The 10000-nt window shown below is 34.8% G+C and overlaps 1 non-coding gene across 1 annotated transcript; it reads right to left on the minus strand.

The window, feature by feature from the left end:
• Window positions 1-9759: 9759 nt before the first annotated feature.
• Window positions 9760-9878, minus strand: LOC139521964 (5S ribosomal RNA). Its single transcript, XR_011664146.1, has one exon. It is a non-coding gene; the product is annotated as a 5S ribosomal RNA (ribosomal RNA).
• Between the last annotated feature and the right edge of the window lie 122 nt (window positions 9879-10000).

The raw sequence follows: 10000 nt of genomic DNA on the forward strand, positions 1-10000 counted from the left end.
CATATTAGGGAAACTCCCGTAATGTTGATACTGTTTGTAAACAACGATTGATCTTCATCAATAAAGATGGGTTTCGACTTTAAATTTATTAGTAGATCATTAGAACAGTTTTATTTGAGTTTATTGTATAATAAGGTAACTACCGCGAAAATACGGAATCAGTACGTGAACTAAAACTTCTTAACAAACTAACATACACAAATCTGTCGTCTCATGAAAACAACAGCCAAAATAACAATGACAAGTTTTACACTACTTGTAACATTAGACATCTCACTAACATCTATCGTTTTATCCTCAATAATTTCGAGAAACTATACAGACATAGGTTTACTATAAAAAGGGGGGAATGTCGGCATTACATTGCCCCCACCTTTAAGGATTTGGTCCCCAAATACATTCGTTTGTAAGATTTAATTAAAGTACAACCAATTCATTATTATTATTTTTCTTAAGCTGACGAAAATACAAAAAGAATTACACGAATAAACTCATCCATGTCAACAACCTACACTTAAAGAACTTTTGTACTTTGATTTTTTTCCACTCTGGTTTCAGGTTTTTCCTTTACTTCTGATACTAAGGCTTGCAAACATTGTAAAATGTTCCACCAGCAAAACCATTTGATCATTCATTGCTCCATAAACACTGACCAGAAGTTAGGTCACTCATGTGTCCATCTCTATTGAACAAATCTTTCGTTTCTATCTATCCCTGAATAATTATTACTTTCTTTTTCTCTTAGTTTCCTATACAGCCCTATTTTGTATTACATATACCTATTTCACGTTAAATTATACATTCTGGCTTGCAAATATTGTAAAGATATTTAAGCAAACCCGCTTTTACTAAACTTTACTCCATAAACATCGACCAATAATCTGGTCACTGGTGTTTATCTCTATTGAGCAAATTTCTCTTTCTATCAATTTATTATTCTTTACTATTTATTTTTCCAGTTTTTGACAACATTATTTTACATTGCCTATACTATTTCTCTCTTTTATACATGTACTAATATTCGGGCTTGCAAACATTGTAAAGATATTTAAGCAAACCCGCTTTTGTCAAGCTTTGCTCCATAGACACTGACCAGAAATTAGGTCAAACCTGTGTCTATCTCTTTTGAGCAATCAATTACAACTTTACTATCTGATCTGGAAAATATGACATGTACACGCAGCCTTTCTTTCGGAAGGTGCCTCGTTGTGTACGGCTCTCGTTATCTTCAGATCAAATGTCTACTAAATTCTTATTGCTCAATTCTCAAGAATCATACATTCAAGGTATACATTTGACTGGCCAAGCCAAAATATCTACATATCAGTATTTAACTGAGACATTCTTGTCATGCATTGAGCTTTTATCATCTAGCTCAACTCTACATACTCTTACACTATTATTATTTTTCACATTTTACTCATAATACGAGTTTTGGGAACATTCTGTTGATAGGGCTACCGACTAAGATCGTAATAATATTTTGCATCATGCTAGTGTGCTCAACAATTGTATAAACCAGAGTTTCTAACCAAATTATCAGTTGACCTTCTAATTTGTTTTAATTTCTGCATCAGAAATGACCAGTACAGATCAGTATATTCACTTAACGTGTTCATAAGTTCTAAACAAATTATAAAAATATAGTGTTTAGCGCCACTGCAGTTTTTGCCTTTATTAATCATTTATATCTAGAGCGGAACTTCTACAATCTCTGCTACGGATATTCTACAGCAAGAGGCATTACCTCTGATTTTGAGACAAAGAACAACATCATCTTTAATTATTAAACAATCCTTAGTGAAAGGAAATCAACATCACATCTATACATAAAACATCTGTTTCGGTATAATAATTGTCCAAAACAAATCGGTCTTCACAATAAAAATTTAAATAAACTAGCTCCAACTAAAACGAGCGTGCGAACTTTTAATGCATATATACATGTACATCTATATAGTAGCCAAAACAAAACAACTGTTTTGATGGCACAACACAATATTAAAATAATAGTATTCACAGTGTCGAGAAATCATTCTCGCTCCTGACTGGACATTTGTCCGTTTTCCTAACGACGAAATGCTCCTCTATTGTTAAAATTTCTATTGAAATTATTTTTATTTCCTCTATAATTATTATCTCCTCGGAATTGCTGATCATTTTGATTTTTGATAATAAGTACTTCATTCGTCAAAGATTCAATACTTTGTTTGATTTCATTTATTTCCCGTTTCAGATCAGGCTCTTGAACCGTTTCAATATCGACAATGCGAACATTTCGGCCTTTCCGTATATCAGCAACTCGTAATGCTTCGAGTCTGACAGCAATATGTTCTGCCTCATTTATTGATTTGGGTCCAACCTCCCTTAATCTGAGACGTACTTCTGTCTCAGGTATTGCATCAATAAAAGAATCTAAAGCTAATGTGTCCCTAACCAGTGGAGAGGTACCAGGATAAGCCCTACGTGTCAGTTTCTTAATAGACTGAGCTAATTCAGGCAGACTTTCATTTTTAAATCGTACTCGTGTTTGCAACTCTGCTCTAAACACTTCAGCTCTATTGACTGAACCAAACCTATTCTTAAGAGAGGTGACCAAACTGTCAAAATTGTGTAGTTCTCCATTTGTAATTTCATTAAGTATTGCCCTGGCGTTCCCTGATAAACTGCTTGCCAAAAGCAGTGCTTTTGTTTTTGAGTCCCAAACATTAAGTTCGGCCAACAAATCAAATTGAGTCAAATACTCTTCCAAATCATCAGAGCCGTCATAGATTTGTGGCTTAATCTTACAAGAAATTTCAGATTTTGACCGTCGGACCTCAGAAAAATGACTATTATTCTGATAATCCTTATCATGTCTAACATCGGGTCCCATATTATTATCTATGGAACTTTCATTGCCCCGTCCTAAAATTGGGGTAGACCTAGTGTCAACAGTGTGCTTTTCAAACTTTTCAAACATCTTACTCATATCACTTGAAAAGTCGAAAAAACATCTGTCCATCCGAAGCCTAATTTCTGCCCTAGCTTCGGCCATCATTCTCTCTGTCCTTCTAAAAAATTTCAGTACCTTGAGCGTCTATTTCATGTTCATGAATAGTTGCTTCAGCATCACCATGTGTCTCATTCAAGTGTGGGCCAAACGTAACTACGTTTGAATCGTCCATTATTTTCTATCTATGATCTTATATATTCAACTTAATCTGACTCTATAAATTTATCCCACCGCTGCCACCAATTGTAACACTGCCTCTCGGGTGCTAGAGTCGGACACCAGAGAACACAATGAACATAAAGTAAAGGGATCTTTTTATTGTGTGTATGTATATTAGGATAAAATATTAGGGTCGACGTCTAGTTGGTTTACCGTCGACCAAAACACTCTACCGATATTGATTTTATATTTGTTTTGTTATTACTGTATATTTACTAAATATTCGTGAAATAAAATACATGAAATAGAACAGTTTAGATGCTTTATTATTATTTATAAAAATGCTGGACTGGTAGTGGTACAGCTCTGTTCCTGGCCTAGTCCGGGTCCTAGTATGGTTGGTCTTATCTATAACTAACCTAAACAGAGACTTTACTCTGTCACTATCTAAATATTATTAAACTACCAATGTGTAGCGCTAAACTCGATCACATTAAAGTAAATCAACCAGATTCACTAACCCACAGTTTATAATAAGTCTCAATTCCTTAAGACATAAGAAATACAATCAACAATCAACAATTCTTTATAGGTAATCACAAAATCGTTCCTACCATAAAGCTTCCGTAATAAATATTAAATACTTGACTTTCTTAAAGTTTGTCACCTAGGAATTTCACCTAACAAAACAAGTTGCACAAAACTATATATGTATTTGCACCAAGCAATATTTACACCAAGGATTTTCACCTAAAACATTATTTGCTCCAAGCAATATATTTACACCCAGGAATTACACCTAAACCATCAATTGCACCAATAAATATTTGCACCAAGGATTTGCTCCCATTTGGCACCTAAAGTTTGCACCAATAAATATTTGCACCAAGGATTTGCTCCCGATTTGGCACCTAAAGTTTGCACCAATAAATATTTGCACCAAGGATTTGCTCCCGATTTGGCACCTAAAGTTTGCACCAATAAATATTTGCACCAAGGATTTGCTCCCGATTTGGCACCTAAAGTTTGCACCAATAAATATTTGCACCAAGGATTTGCTCCCGATTTGGCACCTAAAGTTTGCACCAATAAATATTTGCACCAAGGATTTGCTCCCGATTTGGCACCTAAAGTTTGCACCAGCACCGACAACCTTAAATTAAAACAAAGGTAACGTTCAATAAGCTACATATTCCAGCATTTATTAAAGTTTGTCACTACCCATTCTTGTCAACCACACACTCCGTCGTTTCTGTTGTTGTTTTGGTATTTATACTTTCGACTGACCAATGACAGAGCTTGTTACATATTGTTTACCAATCGGCAACCATGGATCATATTAGGGAAACTCCCGTAATGTTGATACTGTTTGTAAACAACGATTGATCTTCATCAATAAAGATGGGTTTCGACTTTAAATTTATTAGTAGATCATTAGAACAGTTTTATTTGAGTTTATTGTATAATAAGGTAACTACCGCGAAAATACGGAATCAGTACGTGAACTAAAACTTCTTAACAAACTAACATACACAAATCTGTCGTCTCATGAAAACAACAGCCAAAATAACAATGACAAGTTTTACACTACTTGTAACATTAGACATCTCACTAACATCTATCGTTTTATCCTCAATAATTTCGAGAAACTATACAGACATAGGTTTACTATAAAAAGGGGGGAATGTCGGCATTACATTGCCCCCACCTTTAAGGATTTGGTCCCCAAATACATTCGTTTGTAAGATTTAATTAAAGTACAACCAATTCATTATTATTATTTTTCTTAAGCTGACGAAAATACAAAAAGAATTACACGAATAAACTCATCCATGTCAACAACCTACACTTAAAGAACTTTTGTACTTTGATTTTTTTCCACTCTGGTTTCAGGTTTTTCCTTTACTTCTGATACTAAGGCTTGCAAACATTGTAAAATGTTCCACCAGCAAAACCATTTGATCATTCATTGCTCCATAAACACTGACCAGAAGTTAGGTCACTCATGTGTCCATCTCTATTGAACAAATCTTTCGTTTCTATCTATCCCTGAATAATTATTACTTTCTTTTTCTCTTAGTTTCCTATACAGCCCTATTTTGTATTACATATACCTATTTCACGTTAAATTATACATTCTGGCTTGCAAATATTGTAAAGATATTTAAGCAAACCCGCTTTTACTAAACTTTACTCCATAAACATCGACCAATAATCTGGTCACTGGTGTTTATCTCTATTGAGCAAATTTCTCTTTCTATCAATTTATTATTCTTTACTATTTATTTTTCCAGTTTTTGACAACATTATTTTACATTGCCTATACTATTTCTCTCTTTTATACATGTACTAATATTCGGGCTTGCAAACATTGTAAAGATATTTAAGCAAACCCGCTTTTGTCAAGCTTTGCTCCATAGACACTGACCAGAAATTAGGTCAAACCTGTGTCTATCTCTTTTGAGCAATCAATTACAACTTTACTATCTGATCTGGAAAATATGACATGTACACGCAGCCTTTCTTTCGGAAGGTGCCTCGTTGTGTACGGCTCTCGTTATCTTCAGATCAAATGTCTACTAAATTCTTATTGCTCAATTCTCAAGAATCATACATTCAAGGTATACATTTGACTGGCCAAGCCAAAATATCTACATATCAGTATTTAACTGAGACATTCTTGTCATGCATTGAGCTTTTATCATCTAGCTCAACTCTACATACTCTTACACTATTATTATTTTTCACATTTTACTCATAATACGAGTTTTGGGAACATTCTGTTGATAGGGCTACCGACTAAGATCGTAATAATATTTTGCATCATGCTAGTGTGCTCAACAATTGTATAAACCAGAGTTTCTAACCAAATTATCAGTTGACCTTCTAATTTGTTTTAATTTCTGCATCAGAAATGACCAGTACAGATCAGTATATTCACTTAACGTGTTCATAAGTTCTAAACAAATTATAAAAATATAGTGTTTAGCGCCACTGCAGTTTTTGCCTTTATTAATCATTTATATCTAGAGCGGAACTTCTACAATCTCTGCTACGGATATTCTACAGCAAGAGGCATTACCTCTGATTTTGAGACAAAGAACAACATCATCTTTAATTATTAAACAATCCTTAGTGAAAGGAAATCAACATCACATCTATACATAAAACATCTGTTTCGGTATAATAATTGTCCAAAACAAATCGGTCTTCACAATAAAAATTTAAATAAACTAGCTCCAACTAAAACGAGCGTGCGAACTTTTAATGCATATATACATGTACATCTATATAGTAGCCAAAACAAAACAACTGTTTTGATGGCACAACACAATATTAAAATAATAGTATTCACAGTGTCGAGAAATCATTCTCGCTCCTGACTGGACATTTGTCCGTTTTCCTAACGACGAAATGCTCCTCTATTGTTAAAATTTCTATTGAAATTATTTTTATTTCCTCTATAATTATTATCTCCTCGGAATTGCTGATCATTTTGATTTTTGATAATAAGTACTTCATTCGTCAAAGATTCAATACTTTGTTTGATTTCATTTATTTCCCGTTTCAGATCAGGCTCTTGAACCGTTTCAATATCGACAATGCGAACATTTCGGCCTTTCCGTATATCAGCAACTCGTAATGCTTCGAGTCTGACAGCAATATGTTCTGCCTCATTTATTGATTTGGGTCCAACCTCCCTTAATCTGAGACGTACTTCTGTCTCAGGTATTGCATCAATAAAAGAATCTAAAGCTAATGTGTCCCTAACCAGTGGAGAGGTACCAGGATAAGCCCTACGTGTCAGTTTCTTAATAGACTGAGCTAATTCAGGCAGACTTTCATTTTTAAATCGTACTCGTGTTTGCAACTCTGCTCTAAACACTTCAGCTCTATTGACTGAACCAAACCTATTCTTAAGAGAGGTGACCAAACTGTCAAAATTGTGTAGTTCTCCATTTGTAATTTCATTAAGTATTGCCCTGGCGTTCCCTGATAAACTGCTTGCCAAAAGCAGTGCTTTTGTTTTTGAGTCCCAAACATTAAGTTCGGCCAACAAATCAAATTGAGTCAAATACTCTTCCAAATCATCAGAGCCGTCATAGATTTGTGGCTTAATCTTACAAGAAATTTCAGATTTTGACCGTCGGACCTCAGAAAAATGACTATTATTCTGATAATCCTTATCATGTCTAACATCGGGTCCCATATTATTATCTATGGAACTTTCATTGCCCCGTCCTAAAATTGGGGTAGACCTAGTGTCAACAGTGTGCTTTTCAAACTTTTCAAACATCTTACTCATATCACTTGAAAAGTCGAAAAAACATCTGTCCATCCGAAGCCTAATTTCTGCCCTAGCTTCGGCCATCATTCTCTCTGTCCTTCTAAAAAATTTCAGTACCTTGAGCGTCTATTTCATGTTCATGAATAGTTGCTTCAGCATCACCATGTGTCTCATTCAAGTGTGGGCCAAACGTAACTACGTTTGAATCGTCCATTATTTTCTATCTATGATCTTATATATTCAACTTAATCTGACTCTATAAATTTATCCCACCGCTGCCACCAATTGTAACACTGCCTCTCGGGTGCTAGAGTCGGACACCAGAGAACACAATGAACATAAAGTAAAGGGATCTTTTTATTGTGTGTATGTATATTAGGATAAAATATTAGGGTCGACGTCTAGTTGGTTTACCGTCGACCAAAACACTCTACCGATATTGATTTTATATTTGTTTTGTTATTACTGTATATTTACTAAATATTCGTGAAATAAAATACATGAAATAGAACAGTTTAGATGCTTTATTATTATTTATAAAAATGCTGGACTGGTAGTGGTACAGCTCTGTTCCTGGCCTAGTCCGGGTCCTAGTATGGTTGGTCTTATCTATAACTAACCTAAACAGAGACTTTACTCTGTCACTATCTAAATATTATTAAACTACCAATGTGTAGCGCTAAACTCGATCACATTAAAGTAAATCAACCAGATTCACTAACCCACAGTTTATAATAAGTCTCAATTCCTTAAGACATAAGAAATACAATCAACAATCAACAATTCTTTATAGGTAATCACAAAATCGTTCCTACCATAAAGCTTCCGTAATAAATATTAAATACTTGACTTTCTTAAAGTTTGTCACCTAGGAATTTCACCTAACAAAACAAGTTGCACAAAACTATATATGTATTTGCACCAAGCAATATTTACACCAAGGATTTCCACCTAAAACATTATTTGCTCCAAGCAATATATTTACACCCAGGAATTACACCTAAACCATCAATTGCACCAATAAATATTTGCACCAAGGATTTGCTCCCATTTGGCACCTAAAGTTTGCACCAATAAATATTTGCACCAAGGATTTGCTCCCGATTTGGCACCTAAAGTTTGCACCAATAAATATTTGCACCAAGGATTTGCTCCCGATTTGGCACCTAAAGTTTGCACCAATAAATATTTGCACCAAGGATTTGCTCCCGATTTGGCACCTAAAGTTTGCACCAATAAATATTTGCACCAAGGATTTGCTCCCGATTTGGCACCTAAAGTTTGCACCAATAAATATTTGCACCAAGGATTTGCTCCCGATTTGGCACCTAAAGTTTGCACCAATAAATATTTGCACCAAGGATTTGCTCCCGATTTGGCACCTAAAGTTTGCACCAGCACCGACAACCTTAAATTAAAACAAAGGTAACGTTCAATAAGCTACATATTCCAGCATTTATTAAAGTTTGTCACTACCCATTCTTGTCAACCACACACTCCGTCGTTTCTGTTGTTGTTTTGGTATTTATACTTTCGACTGACCAATGACAGAGCTTGTTACATATTGTTTACCAATCGACAACCATGGATCATATTAGGGAAACTCCCGTAATGTTGATACTGTTTGTAAACAACGATTGATCTTCATCAATAAAGATGGGTTTCGACTTTAAATTTATTAGTAGATCATTAGAACAGTTTTATTTGAGTTTATTGTATAATAAGGTAACTACCGCGAAAATACGGAATCAGTACGTGAACTAAAACTTCTTAACAAACTAACATACACAAATCTGTCGTCTCATGAAAACAACAGCCAAAATAACAATGACAAGTTTTACACTACTTGTAACATTAGACATCTCACTAACATCTATCGTTTTATCCTCAATAATTTCGAGAAACTATACAGACATAGGTTTACTATAAAAAGGGGGGAATGTCGGCATTACAATACTATTTCGTCTAAAAAAAAAGGTAGTCTTATTTCAGGATATAAAACGCAGCTGTGAAGCAAATAGAGACGTTTCAAAAGTGGCGTCCACAGCAAGGCAGTTTTAAAAGGCGAGAAAAAAAAATCACTTACCCGGCCTGTCATGCGAAATCCAACGTATAGCCTCAGTTTCAGAAGCCGTCGCTATGACATTCTTTTACAGAACAGTAGCAAGGGGAGAGTACTTAGTTTAACTAACTTTGCGGCTGCTGTTCTGAACCTCAAGTTGCTACCAAAATGTTTTGTGAGTTATAAAATCTATAAACTTTATCATTTCTCTAAAGGTGTGAAAAATAACAAGTAAAAAAAGAAAAAGAAAAGAAATGTCTACAACACCCGGTATTCCCAGGCGGTCACCCATCCAAGTACTAACCGGGCTCGACGTTGCTTAACTTCGGTGATCGGACGAGAACCGGTGTTTTCAACGTGATATGGTCGTAGACACAGAAGTGTTAAAATTTTCGGTATTTAAAGCTACGAGCTGCCGCAAATCGTGTATAAAGCATTTCTTAACAAAATCTGTATAAAATAAAAATAAAAAGTTTCAGATACATGTATACCTACA

This window comes from Mytilus edulis, chromosome 4 (assembly GCF_963676685.1).
Source record: "Mytilus edulis chromosome 4, xbMytEdul2.2, whole genome shotgun sequence".
In the NCBI taxonomy this organism is placed as follows: domain Eukaryota; kingdom Metazoa; phylum Mollusca; class Bivalvia; order Mytilida; family Mytilidae; genus Mytilus; species Mytilus edulis.